Source organism: Cuculus canorus, chromosome 4 (genome assembly GCF_017976375.1).
Source record: "Cuculus canorus isolate bCucCan1 chromosome 4, bCucCan1.pri, whole genome shotgun sequence".
Lineage (NCBI taxonomy): Eukaryota > Metazoa > Chordata > Aves > Cuculiformes > Cuculidae > Cuculus > Cuculus canorus.
In genome coordinates this window covers 73920583-73941026 of record NC_071404.1, presented here as the reverse complement: position 1 = coordinate 73941026, position 20444 = coordinate 73920583, and positions in this window count along the sequence as shown.

The following is a 20444-nucleotide window of genomic DNA, read 5'->3' as shown; positions in this document are numbered from 1 at the left end:
TTCAAACAGGCACTTATAAGCTGTCTTTGATTAGGCTCCACACAAGCCAGGTGAGCAAAATAAGCACAAGGTTGGCACAGAAGGTAGTGGCTGTAGTTCATGGAATCATGGAATGGTCTGGGTTGGAAGGGACCTTAAAGATAATCCAGTTCCAATCAACCTGCCAAGGGGAGGGCCATCGCCCACTGGATCAGGTTGCTCAAAACTCCATCCGAACTCACCTTAAACACTTCCAGTGAGGGGGCTTCCACAATTTCTCTGGGCAACCTCTGCCTCACCACTCTCACAGGAAAACACTTCTTCCTGATTGATGTCTCATCTCACTCTCCCTTCTTCCAGCTTAAAACCATTCCCTCTTGTCCTGTCCCTGCACTCCCTAATAAGGAGCCTCTATCGGTATGGTAAGCATTTTGAGTGATACTTCCAACTTATCAACATCTTCGAGCAGGACCATTTCACTGACCCGGGTACAGAGAAGGCTTATCCAGTTTGGGACACCAATGAGGATGCAGTCTGCATGGCTATTCAACTACCATTTTCCTCTAAAGCTGCAGACTTGCTCCCTCACCCATACAAATAAAATCCAGCTGTGTGTTAGAAGGAAAAGAGACTGCAACACAAATGGAATTTAGTGTCTTTGCCAAAATAAGACACAAGCATAATCTCACTATGCGAGCGTTTAAACTTTTACTGGTAACTTCTGTCTTAAAGCGAGTTGTGTTTACCTCAGAAAATACCAACAGAAATGTAGATCATTATGTAAATTTAAGTGTTTTGTCCATCATTTCATGTTGCCCCAGAAATGCACATAGTGCAAAAAATGAGATCCACCCAGCTGGCTTCCTCTGCAGGACCAAGAATCAAATGGTTTGCTAAAATGGCCCTATTGACTTACTAAATCCTAATTTGAATCTAATCCGTTGATGTGGCATTCCACACATGCTCAAAGATGCACAAAGGGAATAGTGAGCTGTGCATAATACACGTGTGGAAATGCACATATGAATTAGATGTAGAATAATGATGGGTCATAAAACAGTTTAAAAATAGTGGTTCATTCAATCAGGCTGCTTTTAGTCTAAGCACAATCTTGCTTATGTGCCCAACCTCTTTCTGCAAAAATAAGTCTTTTTCTCCTTCCACATTACATCCAGAGCAAATACAGGCCATGCTGTGATTATGTTTCAAGCTTTGCAGTTGACAAGGTCCACACATGCACACACAACGAAATGTAGCAGGATCAAAATCTGCCCTCTGTAACACACTTCTGTCACTTGGATTGAGGCACATAAACACAACAGTAACTGTGGCCCTCCGGTGCCAAATGACACAGGTGTGAGCACAGCCAAATGGAATTCAAACCTCGTTAGTGATGCAGACGTGATAAGGAAAAGTGACTGTGTAACATGAAAGATAAAAAAGGCCCTATGAGTATCATGTGAACAAATAATAACGTGCATAGAAACTAACAAAGCTGTAGTCCTCATTACTTTGCAACATGTTAATAGAATCTCTCCACTACAGCAAATAGCATACACAAAGATTGGTACATTACTAATACCAATCTGTCTATTAAGCGTCACAAATAAAACAAATCCTTGAATAAATTGGGAAAAGGTGTATATTTGTCTAACAAATTACTTTGCAGTTAGCACCTGACCACCTGGAATGCAACTGCAGTGCCTCAGAAAGGCAGCAGTCCTGCCTTGCCTCTCCTCTCCTCTCTTTCCCTCTGCTGCAGTAAGCTGCTCCTTGCCCCCAGTGCTGCAACACAGGCTTTGAATTCTGGGCTTCCTATAACACCAAGTAGAGTTTAAACCAAGCACTGTGACACACGATTCCTGCAAGCTTAGTGAAAACTTTGCAACCGCGCTGTGTGTACAATAGCCAATTAAGAGGCAGGAGGGGAAAGTTTGTCTTGTCCTCACCGCTTCTCATACCTTTTGATTTATGAGGATGGAGAGCAGCCCTCAAATTTAAGGAAATTATCAAACAGATGTCTTTAATTCTATTTTTCCCTTCACACTTTGTGTTTGAGGTTGTGGATTTGGAATCAAATTAATGCATCTCTTTTGTTCTGCAGTGTCTTTGTGTACACTTTGCTTCTCATTTCTTGTGGAAGTAGTCTACCTTCTTTCATTTCAGGGTATCCAAAATGATTTTCCACTCGTCTACCTTTGAGCGGCTTGCACACAACAGCTTGATATCCTAATCTGCGTGCACAGTCTTACCCTCAGCCAACTATGAGGTAACATTCAGTCAACTGAATGTAACCTCTGGATTTCTACTAGGTGAAGGACAGGGAAAAAGAATCTTGGATGTGAGAACAGAGAATATTTTTCTGCTCCAAAGGGGGTCTGAAATACATGATCCAAGATGAATTCCAACAGCATGAAAAAGTTAAACAGAGGAGAAAAGAGCAATTGTCTTGCCAACAGATGAAGTTAAGAGTAAAATCTCCTCTAGCCAATCTAAAATGGCATCAATATTTGTTTAAGCAAGCAAATATTTGCATAACCTGATGAAGCAAGGAGGCCAGGGTGGGGGCGGGGGGAAATGCTGGAGTAAAACCATGTGAAAGATTTTCCAAACCATTTGGCAAAAGCAGATGTCTGACAAAAGAAAGAAATTAAGTCATCGCAGAATTCCAGCTTTTGCATTGATTTGAATGAAGAGGGAGAAATATCTGTAGCAGCAAAACCAGAATGAACCTGAAGACATGAACATATAACTGGAGGGAAAAGCATAATGCACTGACTGCATTCCGTGGAAACAATGCAAGTTAGGCTCAACCAGTTATAGGTGGCGACTCATCAGCATCAGATGCAGGACCTTCATGGTCACAATGGGCAAGTACTTAACCTGACAGCAGCTGTAGTATTCAAATGTTCACGCATAAGCCACAAATAAGGCTTCTAGACTTAGCATAATTCTTTTTGTCTCTTATTTTTTAAATTAAGCCAAATTTTTACACGAAGAAAAAAAAAAAAATCGCATTAGGTGAAAGCAGTCTTTCCCCCTTCCAAGCCCCTCCCTGCTCTTTGCATCCTTCAAACGCTAGCAGAATCATACCAGGATGTAACAGGCTGCTTCCCAGTGCTGCTGCTGGCACAGTACACTTCCAATCCTTCCATAACAGAGCTGCAAGCACCTGGAACAATAAAAAGCAATAAAATATGATGTGGAAGAGAGTGGCAGTGCCTTGATGCCTTTAGCTCTGGCACATGCTGTGGCTTTGTACACAGGGCCCTGCCAGTTCCCAATCCACTTCAAGGCACAAGTCTTGTCCATACAGAGTGGAATTCTGGGGTTGGTCTCAAAGTCCCACTTTCAAATGGAAATGAAATGCTGAAATATCACAGAGGCTGAATGCGCCTGGATTAAGCAAGCAGGAAGCCTCAGCAGCCAGAAAGCCGAAGTAACCTCAGAAGCACCGATGACATCAGAAACCTTGTACTTCCTCAGGAGGCAAAGATAGGATTGCATCCATGCGGGGCTATGTTCTAGGGTCAGGTTTGGCTAGCGCTGCTGTGTCCCCAGCTTACCACCCCCTGACCAAAGCTCTCAAAAAGCTATTTTAAAAGCTACACATTAATCCAAAACTGCATCTTGACAAAAAAAAAAAATCAGATGATTAATCCACATCAGGGCTTGCTCGCAATGCATTTCTGTTCCTCCTAACAACGTGAGGACCTGGGAGACACAGGAGTGGCCTGAAACTCTACTTTATGGGATTTCACAGCATCTTTCTGCAGAAGTGACACAGAGAAGAAGGGAAGACTATCACAGGGACTCCTTTTCATCTGTCAAACCCTTTCCTACTTTTGAGACAACACAGGTTTTGCTGCCTCTCAAAAAAATGCTCCAAAAGCCACATTTTATTCTTCAAAGTTATTGCTCTGTGCATTGTTTTCCTTAAAAAAAAAAAGGCCAAACCTCAGTACAACCTGCACCTCTTGGCCTGGGTTCAAGAGCCTGTAGGGAGGACTGAGTGCCACATAGGACAAAACCAGCATGCTCAAAGAACCAAAGAAGCTACCAAACTACCCAAAGAAACGTGATCTCAGAAAGCCTTCTCACTTCTTATGAAGTTCAGATATACAAGTAGGTCTAGGCATATTGATTTAAAATAAATAAGCGAGCTCCTCGAGCACTGACCACAGTATAAAGTCCAAAATTGCCATCACACCACAGTTACACAACAGAGCCGTTAGAATCGTAGAAAAGAGCCAAAGATAGCATATAAGAATCATCAGATATGTGGTATTATTAATTTGATATGGGGTTTCTAATAAGGGGCTGCAAAACGTTTTCGAAGTCTGGCTGCCACACTAAATCACATCTGTATGCTTTTTCTTGCAAGAATGTAGAAGTCTAAAGGATGAAGCATTAATGCCAAAACAGTTAATTTCAAAAGCACGCCCTCTTGCAGTTGCTGTCAATAGAAGCTGCTAGATCACAGAAAGACCAAACCCTCCATTTTTTAAAAAATAAATAAATAGAAAGATGGATGGCTTGCTGTATCAGAACCGTCTTCCAGTGGGTGTCCTTGTCTCCTGCCCAAAAGCACCATACATCATTTTGCTACCAATAATATTTCTCAGCTACTATACAACCCTACCTTCAGGTGCATCACTGAAGAGGAAAAGAAGAGCAAGACCCATATTAAATGAAAGTTTGCTTCTGCTATGTATCTGATGGCTGCTGAAAACGGAAAGGTCCTTCAATTTATCTAACAGAGTTGGAGCACAATAATTGCATTAGCACCCTTTTCACATGATATAGAAAGGCCAAGGACAAATGGGCTCACAGATAAAACATTTTCTCTTAAAAAAATTCCCCTTGCGAAATATTTAACAAACCAATTGTAGAGACATTGAAACGCAACAAGCTTACCAAAGGACATTTTCAGGCTTGGGAAATTTCATGGAGCAGACAGTTTCCTTACGAAATTATAACTGAAGATAAATTTTAAATGCTTTCCCATGCTTAAATGTCTCTTTGGAATTGAATCAGTCAGAACTGCTTGATGAAACACAATTGGGAAGCAAAGGAGAGGGAGGAAACAGAAGAGTGAATTCAAGTTCATGCTTTGATGGGTTCTCTTCCAGAGAGGGAGACAGTGGATGGCAATTTCCCAGTGCCTCACTCCCCTCTGCTTTTACACAAGGACAGCAAACACCTCAGCTATTCGCACAAACGAAGAGAGCTTTGTGCTGCACTTCAGCACCTTGGGGGGAAGGAACAAGGTGAAAACTGAGCAGCAGAATTATAAAATAAGGGAGAATAGGGGAAGATGACACTGGTTTACAGGCAGGGTAAGAAGTTCATATTTTAATACTGAAAGAAAGTTCATAAAATTCTTCCCATGCTGCATGTGCTCGCATCAGGGGCTGCTGAAGGACAGGTGAAGAGTACAAAGTAGAAGATAATTCTAATGTTTTAAAGACAGCACTTTGAGTCTTGCTTTGGAGACTAAATATCAGCTCATATTCCAGCAAAGACAACTTCCTGTAAGCAATGCATTACTCCTAATCCACAGCCCACTACAAAGCAGTGCTCTGGACTCTTGATTTCTCTTGGGACACCAGTACAACGTGCACAGGTTAATAGGAGCTAAGAGCATTCAAACCAGTTACGGCATCAGGCAGCTGACTTCATCTTACTGGAAAAATATTTTATTTTCTTTTAGTCAGAGGAGACGCCAGTTTCTACGAAATTGTCTTTAGAGAAAGACAGATCACAAGGATGTCAGCAATGCAATCATCTCAATTCAAGCAAAGATAAATCACTGAAGACAGATTCCAGTACTTTTCTCAGGCCCTGGATGCTAATCTTGATTACAAGACAGCTCTGCAGCACTACGCTAGGGTAGGGCTCAACCTCCAGTCTGCTTAATTCTTCCTGAGAAACAGAATTTCTGATGACTAGTGGTACGGACTCCTCCTCTGGAGCAAAGGGAGAGGAAAGGAAGCATATGTTTAGGTTGTACTTCTGTATTTCCAGCTGTTCCACACTACAGTTTATCTTGACCAGATCACTTTGGCTTTATGCTCTATATAAGACCAGGCTGGATGATGCTTTGAGCTACCTGATCTGGTGGATGGGGTCCCTGCCTGTGGCAGGGGGGTAGAACTCAATGATCTTTTAAGACCCCTTTCAACCCAAACCATTCTATGATTCTACGTAGTTCCACACTTGATGGTATATGAAGGCACAGTCCATCAATAATAGCAGAACTCTTGTTTTGTTCCCCATCCAGAAATTTGAAGCATTTTCTGAAGAATTAAAGGACAATTGCAAACCTTTGAGGTGGCACTGAGGAACTACTCAACAGTAACTGATGCAAGTTCAGAAAGATATTTCCATTACATCTACTTAGCAGAGAGAAAAACAATCCAGTTCTGTTAGCTTAATGGAAATTTGAAATATCTGAGGGAAGAAAATAAAAATCATCCATGAGCGGTTGTCTCCCTCTCTACGGGGAAGAGAAATAAGAATCAATTTAGCTGAGGTAAACTAGCATAATGGCACTAAATAAGTTCGGCCTTTGCATTGATTATTCCCAAATACTTCTAACTGAGGTCTTGTGACAAGACCTCTTTCTTGTCAAAGGACCTACCATTAGAGTTCCCAGGAGACTCTTTAGATACAGGAATGTTATTATCTTCATTTTCAAATCGACAATAAAGGGAAGTGGAGGCTCAGTGGTTTCCCCAAGGTCGCAGCTGGTGACTGGTAATACAACTCCAGTTTCAAGTCAGAATCTACTAAGTTTACACACTCTGTTCTTCCTCTCTTTATTAAGAGCCTCGATGTCACTGAAAACTGCCTCCTTGATTCACTGATGGAAAAGGAAAGAATTCATGGATTATTCTAAAGGTACTGGGATAAGAAGCACCCTCCCATTTCTGCACAGCTCTTCTCACTGAAACAGCATGAGCCTTGACTCCCATAAATAAGAGCAGAATCAGGCCCACAAAATTATAGTTTTATTACAAGAAAATAAGCCTGGAGGCAAAACCAAACAGAGCCTACATCAGCTTGTTTGCTCTTCAGCCTCTCATTAAGTTTCTAAAACCTGTTGATCTCAATCCTCCACACCACTATTCATCAATCTCCTGAATAACAGAGTACTTCAACTGCAGCCCACGTGCAGCCCACACCACCACCTAAATAACCCAACAGTTCTATCAGGAGGCACTGGTGTCTTCAAGCTTTAACAATTTGTCTGGAAGTTGACTTACTTCCACTCTTTCTTTACAAAACTTCTCATATATTCCCTTGACACTGGATGTTTAGTGCTCCTGTAAACAAAACAAACATTTTTAGCACTTAGCTCAAGACTTCTAAAGCCCCTTTCCTGGTTTCTACAATATATTTTGACATCTGAACTAGGATAAATCTATCTAAACCACCAGCACATAGCTCCCTCATAATTGCTCCTGATAAATTATCACTATTTCATGTATGGACATGGACATTCTAGATTAAAAATGCTCCAATTCTTTACTTACATTTTAAAAGGTGAGCAAGCCACACAAGCACAAGACTTTGAGTGTAGTCCTAGGACACAAAGATTATTCTGAATCAAATCATTCTACGATTCTATGATGATTCTATTATTCTCTCTCTCCCTCTCACAAGGCTGAAGGGCCTGCCACAGCCTAAACTCCAACCCTCACCTCAAGAAAAAATTCACAGACACTTTTAAATAGCATTTCTTAGCATTCTCCTGTACCTACCATGATTATTGCCAGGCACAAGGGGTTTTTTTGCCACCACGGATCCCTGGTCCTACTGTTGAAAAACAGGACTAGGTTTCAAGTAGCATGATGTGCATTCCTTTCATAATTCTCTCCAGATTATATTGTCAATCCCTTTCTCTACAGCAGCAAATGCTGGTCATTTGTAGGGAGGAGGGTGTGTGTTTGTTTACTTTGATGCAAGGTGAGATTTCCAGGTGATAAAATGATTCAAGGAGTCCAAGTTTTGGCAAAGTGAAGCAGAAAGCATAATGGACTTCTGATAAATTTGGATGTAGTCAACATCGCTGGTAGCTGAAGTGTCTCCATCCCCATCATGGATTTAAGAGCTGTAAGGCAGAATATTTCTATTCTTCCTAAACAAGTTGTTTGTCTAAAATAAATTATTAGTTTGGGAGAAATGCCTGTAGCAACATTCCTCTAAAAGGTCTCAGTGCCTCTGCATCTCCTCTTTTGGTGGATTTTTGTTACCTTAATTTGCATTTTCAAGTATAAAACGATGAATATAGCACATTAACAACTTCCAGTAGCAATAATGAGAGCAGAGCTTTAGGTAAACTAGGGACAGGTTAGTGCCCAGGGACACAGTGACAAACCACATCCTGATGTCAACTGCAGTCACATTTACTTAAAAGGAGTTCTCTCTATCCTGCCCAGCAAGTATATATATTTAACTATTATTCAGGTAAAGCATTCTTAATGGCAAATCTGGTTGTCTTGATCATATTGCCAGCTTTTTGCAATGCTAGTTTTTCTAGAGCAGAAGGGGTGAACTTAAAGTCAGGGGCTGAGTCCTTTTCAAGATCCGCTATTAGGCTATTATGAAACCCCAAGTCTCTTTTTCCACAAAGGAAATAACTCATAAAAGTACCTTGATGAACATCTCTACAAAAAAGCAAATAAGTACAAAATCCTGAACTGTAAATAAACATTATGTTAGCAGCGTGCATGTAGCTACTGCCACGTATCCCAGTCCATTACAAGACCAAAAACCAGACTGATTTTTGGCATTCAGATGCAATAGGATGAGCACATTTGCAAGGGGAACCACAGGCTGCCTTATGTTAAAGCCATTCCCTGCCTCCTTCTTGTATATCCTGAGGTCTTCATTTTGTTACACCTATTTTCAATTCGTGGTTTGAATGACTTCTTGGGGGTTCCCTGCAATGCTGCTTGCTTGCCCATGTCCCAGGTAATCAAACCTCTACAAATAAAATTGCTGTTACATTTCAGGTCTGGAAGTCATTGCTCAAAAAAGCGAATACCCATAGAGCTAAGAAGGAATGAGATGCCACAACTGAGCCAGCCAAATCATCTTTTTAGAATGAGACGAGAAATATCCAGACCTGGGAGCTGCAGGAAAAGGTTCACATCTTCGCAATGATAAGAGGCGAATCGGCACACTTCAACCTCCCATCCAAAGATCCAAACGTAAGCAGGTGCATTTTATTCTTTTAATACCCAACTTATTTGCTTCCTGCTGTTATATTATTTGCTGAAGAAAGCTGCAGACCTAAATTACCTTTTTTCCTTCAGCCAAAATAAATATGTATGGCTAATTAGGACTTCCCTTTCTCATTTGCAAGTGTTGATCTGGCTGAACTGCTGCAATAAGAGGCAATGCAGTGAGGCTGAGCTGAGCAAGATGAGCAGCTGTGCATCTCGGAAGCGGCTAGGAGGAAATCCATAAACATACAACCTTCATAGCAACACCAGCCTTCTTTTGCACAGTCATTGAGGGTAAGCAACACCCCTCCTGCCCCACATGATGGCTCCGTGGGTCAGAGCTGCAGAGACAGCTTTGGTACTCACTACAAGGGGCCTCAGGATGAAGTTTCAGGGGCTTACAGCAAGAGGATCAAGGAACAGTCCTTTGGAATCAAGAGGTCAGAAACCTGTATTGGTTATGCCTGCCTATTTTTTGAGCCCTCGTGTATATTATCTGCAGGAAGGCAGTGGTGAATGTGACCACCTGAATGTGTGCTGGTGGTATTTCACAGTGTAATTCATAACCACTGCACAGAGGCACGAACTCGCTGCACAGAGGCACATAGAGATGTGAAACACAGCACAATTTATGCATAGCTCTGCCTCAAAATTATTTTTAAACCAAAGAAACCCACAAAAAAATACTTTCTGTCAAATACCTCCCACTGTTAGTAGCTACAGAGCCAAAGGCTTGGGTTTTGTACAAGGATGTCATTAAGATGTACATCCCCATACAGCAGCGCTGCCGTAGCAATTCAAAACCAAGCTATCACAAGTTATTCTGCTGAATACAGTGACAGAAAAGGATGTCTGCATTTTGTCAGACCCACATTTCCAGTCTCAGCCACTGCTGGAATTCTAGTTAAACCACTCCTAGCGGCAATTTTTTCCAAAATCACTACAGTAATGGTCAAAGGGGAAGTGAGAACACGAATAATGTAAATGCTGACTTGCTGAAATCCCTTCCCATATTTCAAACACAAAATATAATACCAGTAACTGTGAAGGCAGCATAAACCTTATGGAAAATGGGGCATCTAGTGGCATTGCACGGCAATTGCAGGATGAAGCGGAAACAACGGCTCCTCAAACTCTCTTCCATGAAGGCTGTGAAAAAGTAGACAACTAACAGTGATGGCACAGAAGAGTCCTCCAAAATCCTGATACATGGCAAAATTTCATGCAACAATCGCCTTTTCTAATTTATTCAAACAAATACCACCAAGCGATCAGGCAAGTACTTCACTGGATGGGTTTTTCTTTTATCACACGCTTGCTCTTTGCTTCTCTTTCTCCCCTCAAAACAGACAAAAGGTTTACACAACGTCATCCCACTGCATCTGAATTATTGATTCCCCCTTTGAAACACCATGGTTTTGCCATTCTTTGTAATAAGTGAAAGCAGAGAGCTCTGGTGTTGAGGAAAAAGAAAGGCTTTGTTTACCTGCACTACCCCCTAAACAACCTAGTACTTGATCCCAGAATACTTTTGTTTATTCAGCATTCACAGCAGCTGCAAGCAGATCCCCTGTTAGCTCTGCTCTTTCCAGTATGAAACTGTGAGCAGGTTTGTCTAAATAAAACACTCCATACTGATAGATAATCTCATCCCAAGAGTTCGTCTCTGACGTGGGAAAACTGATTTCTGAGCTGGAAATGTGTCAATGAAGAAAAAACCCAAAAGGTCCTGAGGTTTTCGATTTTTTTTTTTCATCAGTCCTTATGAAGACTTCGCATTTAAGTCAGAATTATGTGTTACACATTGAGGAAAAGGATTTCATGCCTGAGAAACTGTGTGCTAGCAAATCTCACAGTAGTGATGATCAAATAAAAAGAAAACACTAAAGCCTATAGACCAGTCAGGTTAGTACAGTACAGACTGCAACCGAAACCATCACAATTCATAGAAATGTTTCATTTCTCCCCCTGCACTTGCACTGAATAGAGTTTCAGTACTTTCTAGCATTCAAAAGACTTCCTTCAAAGGAAAGCTGAAAGGGGAAGGATTTTCACAAGTGAGCTGTCTGTACTGTCAGATTTCCGCCAGGCAAACCTTTTTTATGCTGATATTCATAAAGATGTCAAGCACAGTGGCTTTCAAATGGTGAATGAGAAATCCAGTCACGCATTGGCTGTGCTCCAAGGGCTGGACTAACCTGGATATAACAGATTTCAATAATGATTTTTAAAAAGACTATTTTTAATTTCATTTCTCCTTGAATTAACATTGCACAGTTCCAGGATTATGCATTTACTTCAGAAGTTGAAGTATTTCTACAGAAGCTTCCAGGTAATATTTTGTTTCTGAGAGCTGCAGGTTGAGACAAGCAAATAGATAAGTTTGTTATATGTTTTCTTGCATCAAATTGCTCTGCTCTGTCACAAGCATTTGTTGACGCTTCCTAAATCATTGTCAGCTTCAGGTTTTCCATGAAGCCTGCTGTTACTTAGGGTGCCGGCAGCAGAAAGGGGAGGTTGAAAATGAGATTTATTTGTTCAGGGACTTAAAGCTACCAGTAAAAGCCACTAACTTGCTGTCAAAGGTAGGGGGGGGACACTTTGGTGGATTCATTAAGCAAGTTTCCTCCAGTAACCAGCAATCCAGGTGGCAAAACAAGCCTGCCTCATCCTAAACACTCCTTTCCCCCTAAGCGGTTTTCCCATCTGAAGAATTAGGATAGCAGGGTTTTGCCAAGAGGACAGCCAGGAGAGGACAAGCAGTGCACTCACAGACCAGGTACAGCACATTTCCCTCCCCGCTTTTTTACCTGGGTACAAGGTGATTGAATTTAACTGAGTTTGAATGAGTTATGTGAATTACAGGGCTGGTGTAGAGCAGCAATGAATCATCTTTTCCTCCATCCTTATTCTCTGCGCAGTAATGTATTGCAGACCTCCAATTGCTCAGCTAAACACTCATATTTGAATCAGGGCAACACTCAGGCAGGTCTGCTAAAGCTAACTTCAGTAAATCAGAGTCAGGATATTTAAAGACTTCTATTTTTAACCAAACTGTGCATTTTAACACTTCAAATACTGACAAATAAGTCACTTTTAAGGAGATTATTCAATTTGGAACTTATGAAAAGACTACGATGGCATAGTCTCTTTTTTTCCCAGTTTTAAAGAAAACAGGGCACCTCACCTTAAGGTGAGAGGCACCTTTCTCCAGCAGGAAAGTGCTAAGCTGCGCTCACAGACATACAGAAAAACTTCTGCACAGACACCTGAAACCCTATAGAAGCACTGGGGAGGACGTTAAAACACCCCTTCGTATCTCCCCATGTGTTGGCTTGGGGTCTCGTTGCTAGATACAGAGGTGTCAAGGGCCTCCCTTCCCATTTCTGGCATAAGGTGGCCAATTCCTCCTCAAGGGTTTGGAGATGAAGATGATGGCAGCAAGCCTGCTGCACAGCCCCAGGGTCTGTCTCATGCCCAGATTTGACAAAGCATAAGAGGTCTCAGTATCTAACGCTTTGTAAAATCTCACTATTTTCCTAGAAATCATTTGGCTGAAGAAAGCAAAAACGCCCCACAAACACATTTCCCTTCCCTCCATAGAGGTAGTTTACAGGGCTTCTACTATTTCCTCACATCAGAAACTAAGCACAGCAAAACATACATACATATGTATGGATGTCATCCACTTTTCCTAGATCTCATCTGCTCTGGGCCCCTCCGCCTCTGTGCATTCTTACCTGCTTCTCCTAACAGACCCACCAAGATGCTCCAGAGGACATCACTTCCACCCAGATCAGCAGGCACCTCTCTCCAGGAAACCTATCCAGGTGCCCCTCCCACCCCTCTTAATCTCTCTGTTCCCACCTTCCCTGCAAATAAACAAGCCAGCTCCCCTCCCTATTGGCAACACCTGTATTTTTCCCTGCTCCTCTCCATCTCCTGCCCATCTCTCACTCCCCATATGGCTCCCGCTGGCCCACAGCATCCCTCAGGGCTCACAGAAGCAGCTCGAGGCTATCCCAAACAAGTCAGCAAGCCAGTGACATTGTCATAATATGAAAGTCTGAGCTGGGTTTTGGCAGGTTTTATCAATTTCAGCAAGGGAATATCAAGTTTTCATCACATGTCTGATGTTACATGGCATTCACATCATGCAGAAAGGACCAGTTTGAGCACATCAATCACCCTAAAGGAAGAGTAAAGGCATACACCAGCGATCCTTTCTCACCGAGCAGAATAGCTGAACCTGTCTTTAGCAATCAATCAAGGCTCCAGCAAAACCTGTTCTACCAAAGATAGATGATCTTTTGTGAAGGAACAGATACCTCTGAAAACTTCATTACCATTCCTTACGACAAAGAGATGCCTCTTGACAATCTCCTTAATGCAGCATAAATTTCAATAAGGCATGCACAAACGAGCGCAGCTCACGGACTCTGCTGAGCTTTAGGAAAACAATTCTCTATGGCTCCTTTTAACCTCTTGTCCCAATATTGCTGAAAATCCCTCTTGTGAATCACACATGGGAGAAACAGCAGCGTGTGTGTGCAGGCTCCGACTTTGGGTTTGAGTTTACATCCATCATGCTCTCTCTAATAATAACTTGCCTCACATCAGCTGCTACAAAGTCGCATAGACAATCCAAATTGCTTTTTTGAATCATTAACTGGGTACCCAATGCACTAATAAAAGGGGACAGTATTAAGGGCAGGAGTAATTGATAATTTTTTTTTCTGCAAGTGCTTAGTAGGGTAAGGAATAAGGAAAAATCTCGAGGTCATCCTCTCAGGTCAATACACAAATATTGCAGCCAAGCCATGGAATTAATTTTTAGCATTATAGTTGTCTTTTTTTTTTTTTTCACTTTGATGTATTATGGGCTACAGATTACTTTCTGCAAAAGCTTTTATATAGCTGACATGCCTTTAAATGTTCTACAACTATTAGTGCTATGCCAATTGTAATATTAGGACTTGTAATACATTAGCAGGAATGTTGATTATTAAATTCTGATATGTTGATAACAGTGATAAAGAAACAGCTCACAGCAACGTTAATCTGTATGAAGGATACTCAGGCACGTGAAGGCTTCCTACATTTGGAAGGCGAGCACAATAAAACCTGAATTCAAAATGCAAAATAGATATGTGAGAGTATAGCAGAAACATCTCACCTTAGTGCTGGAGTTTCCCTTGGATTCAGTCTCCATCGCTGCCTCACACTAACACAGTTCCTGTTTAACAATATAAGGTTCATGGATTTTAGTCACTGTGGCTTGGAGGACTGCCTGTACTCTGGGAAGATCTCTGAGCAGCCTTCGTGTGACCACTGAAGTACTAAGAGAGTCTAAAGTGGCCTTCCAGCACAGCCGGTACGGCTCTTCTGGCACACATCTCTCACCCCAGTTCAGCAGTTCCTGCCATTTCAGCACATACACCGCTCTGATCTGAGCAGGGGAGAGTCCCGTCCCAGGTCAGACACAGCCTGAGGTCACGAACAGCTGAAGGTGAGAGAAAGACGCTTGGATGGGATCAGTTCAAAGCACCCAGCAGGTGGTGGGAGTCAGGCAATGAAAGAAGTTCTCACTTTGCTGTTACCATCTTTTAGCAACCCTTCCAGTTCATATTCTTTCTCCTCCCTGTGCTACTGAAAAGGAAATCAAAGGCAGGCAACTGAGTACTTTTTACTCTACACCAATTTATTTCAAACAGAGCACCCCTCGCTGGCATGGGAACAGAGGAAGTTTGTGATCATCCCATTGCAGCAGTCTGGAGAGAGAGGTTGTGTTAGGAAGTATTTCACTAACTGCTCCTGAAAATTCAAGCACAAAGAAAATAATATTGGTAGAATCATAGAATTGTTAAGGTTGGAAAAGATCTCTAAGATCATCAAGTCCAACCATCGACACAACACCACCGTGCCTACTAAACCATGTCATGAAGTGTCACATCTACACATATTTTGAACTCCTCCAGGGATGGTGACTTCACCACTTCCCTGGGCAGCCTCTGCCAACGCACCACTGCTCTTTTAGTAACGGGGTTTTTTTCCTAATATCCAATATAAACCTCCCCTAGTGCAACTTGAGTCCATTTCTTCTCATCCTATCACTTGTAACTTGGGAGAAGAGACCCACACCCACCTCACTGCAACCTCCTTTTAGGCAGTTGTACACAAATGTAGAGAGTAATAAGGCTGAAGCAGGGAAAGCGAGGTTTAATGTTCAGCAGGAGACACATGCTAGCACATACCAGTTCCCAGGTGTTAAAAAGGTGGGAGTATGCCTTGCTGATCACAGCAGACTCATTGTTAATTTAACATTTAAAAACATTGAAAACATTATATCAAATCTTCTTGGAAGAACAGAAGTGCCATTTACTAACAGAAAGATTAAGTGAAGCAAGATCTGACTTGGTCTTCTAACCCTTTTTGCAGAGCACTGTTTCTGTCAAGACAGGTTAAGGAAAAGATAATAAAATTAGTTTGTAAAAAACACCCATAAAGACAGAAATAATAAACTAAGCACACTGAGGGCATATATTTTCTCCTTATTAAAAAAAGATCCAGAAAAAGTGGGCTATCATTTTAAGACCATTGCTACTGACATGCTCTTTTCTGAAGAAGTCTATTTTTCTGAAACCAAAAGTATGGTAGAAGCATTTTCAGTAGTACATTTCATAGTACATGCAGATGCCTGAAGCATATGCTGCTGAATTTCATTAAAAGTCACACTGAAAATATATAACATTTTGTATTGAAAGCTTTGTGCATTCAGAGGCCGTTCCAGCTATCTGAAAGAAAAGGATCAGGTCTTTTCTGCATAAGGAGTAAGATGCAGCCGCAAGACCTTGATTGACAACCTTCCCTTTCAAACTTCTTCCTTGCATCTTGGGATCTAGAGAGCTTTCTGAAAATAGAAACACATTTGTACCCACTCGAGTCTAGGAGCGAGTCGTCTGAGGGGGACACAAGCCGCAGGAGCGGATGGCTCAGCTCAGATGCCTGAATGGAAAACCTGTTTGGCTGAAGCCCCACCAAGGCACATCAAAGCAGGTCTTAAAATAACTGTTGGAAGTTTGATAGCCCTCCACAAAAATGGATTTTCAAAGTAAAATTTGTGAGATGCAACAACATTTGAATGGAAGCAAAAGAATAGAGTTTCACGGAAGCATCGAGAAATTAAAGCTACTGAGCAGGTCTTGCACTGCTGTGGCTGCGAGTAGAGCTCCTCTACATGTCACTGTGATAATACTAACACCAGGTTAAGCATCAGAAAAATAAATAGGTTGCTGTATTTGTTTTAGAGTACTTGTAAATGCCCAAAGTAGGACTTTTATGGCCATAATTCTTCAGGCCTCACCAGAAATTATTTTGGTCCACCGAACCTTTGTGTCTTTTAATCTAGAGCTGGGAAAAAGAGGTGATTAGACAGTCAGTGCCTCTTCATAAAAGAACAGCTTTATTGCCTTGTGTGCTCTCTAGTTTTGAACATACAAACATTAAGCTTTGTGTGTTTTCCTTGGGAGATCATTTCTTGGCTTAATATACCTTATAATCAAGTACTTTCTCCCACTATTAGCTTTACTGCTCCCTAGCTATGCCCTGTGTCATTATACTTAGTCACAGATGATGCTAAAACATAGAATCGTAGAATGGTTTGGGTGGAAGAGACAGTGACACTTTCCACTAGAACAGTTGCTCACAGACTCATCCAACCTGGTCTTGAATACCTCCAGGGATGGGGCATCCACGACCTCTCTGGGGAACATAAGTCATCCTCTTCCTCAGTGTTAACACCTTTCAAGTATATGCAGATGATAGCGTTCCCCTGTTGCTGCCAGCTAACAAAAGCAGACATATTTAACTATTTTCCTCTTTCCTTTTGAATTCCCCAAAGGCTTTTCACCTCTCTTATCTGAATTCCCTCTCGTTGTCAGCAACAGCCTACTACTGAGGTGTCCTGACAGCGTGCAGTGTCATGACAGCGCCCAGCACGTTAGGGCTGATCAGAAAGGAGACCTCCTCCCTCCTAGCACAGGACACCTCTGCCTGTGCAGTTCAGCAACACATAGGACACTCCTGTTACTCTGCAAACTCAGGATTAATTTACTAGTAATGATTCCATCTTGTACTTCTCTTGCCCTGCAGTTTATTTGTTTACGTCTTCCCAAGATGATTCATCTGGCTAATCTTCTAGAGCCTTCGGCTTACTTCTGACTCTCGTCACTGATTAAGCCAAATGATGCACATCTTTTGTTGTAAAGTTGGACACTGGGAATTTAGAAACTTCCCAGAAGAGCTCTGGACAGTGGGACAGGCACTTTTTGTGCAAGACATGGCCTGCCCTTCTCTCTGAGCAAAATGACAAGGGGCTATGGGCAGCATCAATCGTCATTTGGAAAAATAATCAGCTACAACGTCAATACAGAAGAGCTTGACCTCCATTCATCTTTCTGCCCTGTGACCACACCACCAGAGGGGAAAGTGTGGCCTCCACAGCTGTGCCCCAAAATCCATACAAATAAATGGAAATCCATTTGAACGGTGCAGATGTTTGATGCCACTTGTGAGTGTGATGCCAAATATCTCCCCTGCTCACCCTTCCAAATTACTCTGCAGGCAACAGCACTGAAAGTTGGAGATGACTTACAAGGAGTGCCTATCTTATTTGCATTGGAAGTCTGGAGTATTTATTCCTACACTGCAGGCATTTGTGAAATTAGGACATGTGAGATGCAGGACTAGTACCAAAACAAGACAAAGCAAAGAGCTGATAGTCTTCTGACTTCCAGATGTTTAATGGAGTAACCCAAATTTTTCTATTGCAGTGTTGCTGTAAAATCACAGATTCACAGAATTATTTAGGTTGGAAAAGACCTTTAAGATTATCAAGTACAACAGAAAATAAATATATGTCAGAGGGAGATCATCTGTTAGTTTCCATTTTTCACACAAAGGTAACTCAGCCTGTGTGCTGTCACTCACACTTGTGAAGAGTCATTACAAAACCAGATTCTCTCTATTCCATGCAATACATAGAGTATGAAGAGCTTCTGAAAATCAAGTTATTAAAAGTGTCCCAACCTTTCGCTTGACTTGAAATACTTCAGGGCTAGTTATCTGCAAAGTCAGCTGGGTATAAAGGTAATCCCTTTGTGCTCATGCAGGATACACTTTATAGATTTACGGCTACTTATATTAATTGAGCAAACCCATTAGGCACTCTTCTTTCTTATCACTGACATGAGGCCCAAGCCATCCCCACCATTTTCACAGAACACAAAACCCATGTAGAAGCAAGGTCACCAGCAGGAAAACCTACAAAGCACTGTTTTCTCATCATGTTCCTATGACTTTGAAAAAGCTCATCCAAGAATGCAGAAAGGCAACTGGGGCAGCAGGCATTAGGACGAGGCGTAACAGGACTGGAGAGGATTTAGGCTCTGGCTCTTGCCCATTCTGTGGGAATTTGACAGACGTGGTTTCCTTTAATCGAGCTGAATTTGTCCTTGTCACTCTGTGTGCCAGAGCACGCTGGGCATGGGAGAGCGCTGCCATTCTTGCCTGTGTGGCCTGGTGATGGCCAGAAAGGTTGCTGTGGGCAGTGGAAGCCACAGTTCTGACTTCACCAGCTCCTACCAGCATGCCACAGACAGCAAATTCCCATGGCTTGAGATGTGTGAGGCAGATTGGTATCAGCTCCAAGCCCCTCATATGAGTAGCCCAATCAATGTCCAATGACTTGCAAAGCCCCTGGCAAGCAGGGCTGCACGTTGGGACAATCTCTATAGGAGATGATGGGGTCCATAATAATGAAAAAAAAAAAGAGTCTGACATACAGCACAAAGTGCGCAACAATTCCAAAAGCTTGCAATGAAAAGCCAGGGTCAGACAGATGGAAGACGAGCCAGAGCAACGTCAACATCCCATGGAGGAGGACCTCTCCCACTTGCTTTTAATATTTTCCCTCCCCTCTCAAGAGGTTCTTCCCCACATATCAAGGTACTCAGCAGTAAGCAGAAAGAAAAGAGGGCTCACAATCACTGCAGCAAGGGCCGGGGAACTGGAGTATCAAACGGACACTCTAATAGTGGCTTCATCCTCACAGCATGCTGTCTTGCAACAGAGAAATGCACAGCAGGTGTGAATAAGGCAGACTGTACTGAGTTTGAATTGTACTTGTTTGAATTAGCAGCATTCTGCCCTGTGAAATACACCCCATGGTATGATCTCCAGCTGGAGATCTGGCTGCCTGTTTCTCCCACAGTGAGACCTCCCCAACAGCCACTATCTAATGTGACCTAAAAAAGAACCCCCAAACCTCACACATTTAAGCAAGAACACCAGCTCTATAGTACTTGTAAAATATTCTCCTTTTGCCTTGCTGACTGCACAGCTGTTACCACCTGTCCTTAACCCCACATGTCTTTCCTGTAAGGACAAATCTACATCCACCCTTTCCCACGGCGCAGAAAATCACTGGAGAGCTTTACCTGTCTGAGTGCAAGGCAGTTCCTTTGGTGTCTGCCAGTTGCAACACTTGATGGCTCAGTAACCTCAAGCCTAACGCATTACTGAGTCGCTTCTCTTTGCTTTATGGACCCAGCAGGTATCTACATGCCATTCCAGCCATCAAAAGTCATTCCTAAATCCTCCTCTCCAAGATTTTCATACTGATAATGTGGAAATGGTAAGAGGCTTTCAAGGAATCATAGAATCACTAGGTTGGAAAAGACCTTTGAGATCATCGAGCACAACTGTACCTGTTCACTACTAAATCATATCCCTAGGCACCTCATCTACCCACCTTTTAAATATTTTCAGGGATAGCGATACTTTCATGATTAAATGATGGGATCGAAACTTGTGTCAGGCCGTAAGTTATCAACAACCACACAACTTACACTTGCTTGAGGTCTCTGAAAGCCAATGTGGTACAAGAGAGCTATCAAAAATGATCCCATGAGAAGGCAACCAAAGCTCTGCCCCAGGTACAAGTTTCCTAAAAGGACCAGTGGCCGAGTTGCTTCCTCCGTGACCCCTGATGCCCAGCACGATGCCCCAGGGGTCTCCAGCTGCACGGCATGGACACCAGTCCCAGGCAGCACCTGGAGAACAGCAGACTACCCTGCTGGAGCCAAAGCGTTCCCTGGGGACACCAGGGATGGAGAGAGGTTGGCTGTGGGATGTTACCAGGTCTGTCCCAACCTACAAAGGGAGAGAACTTAA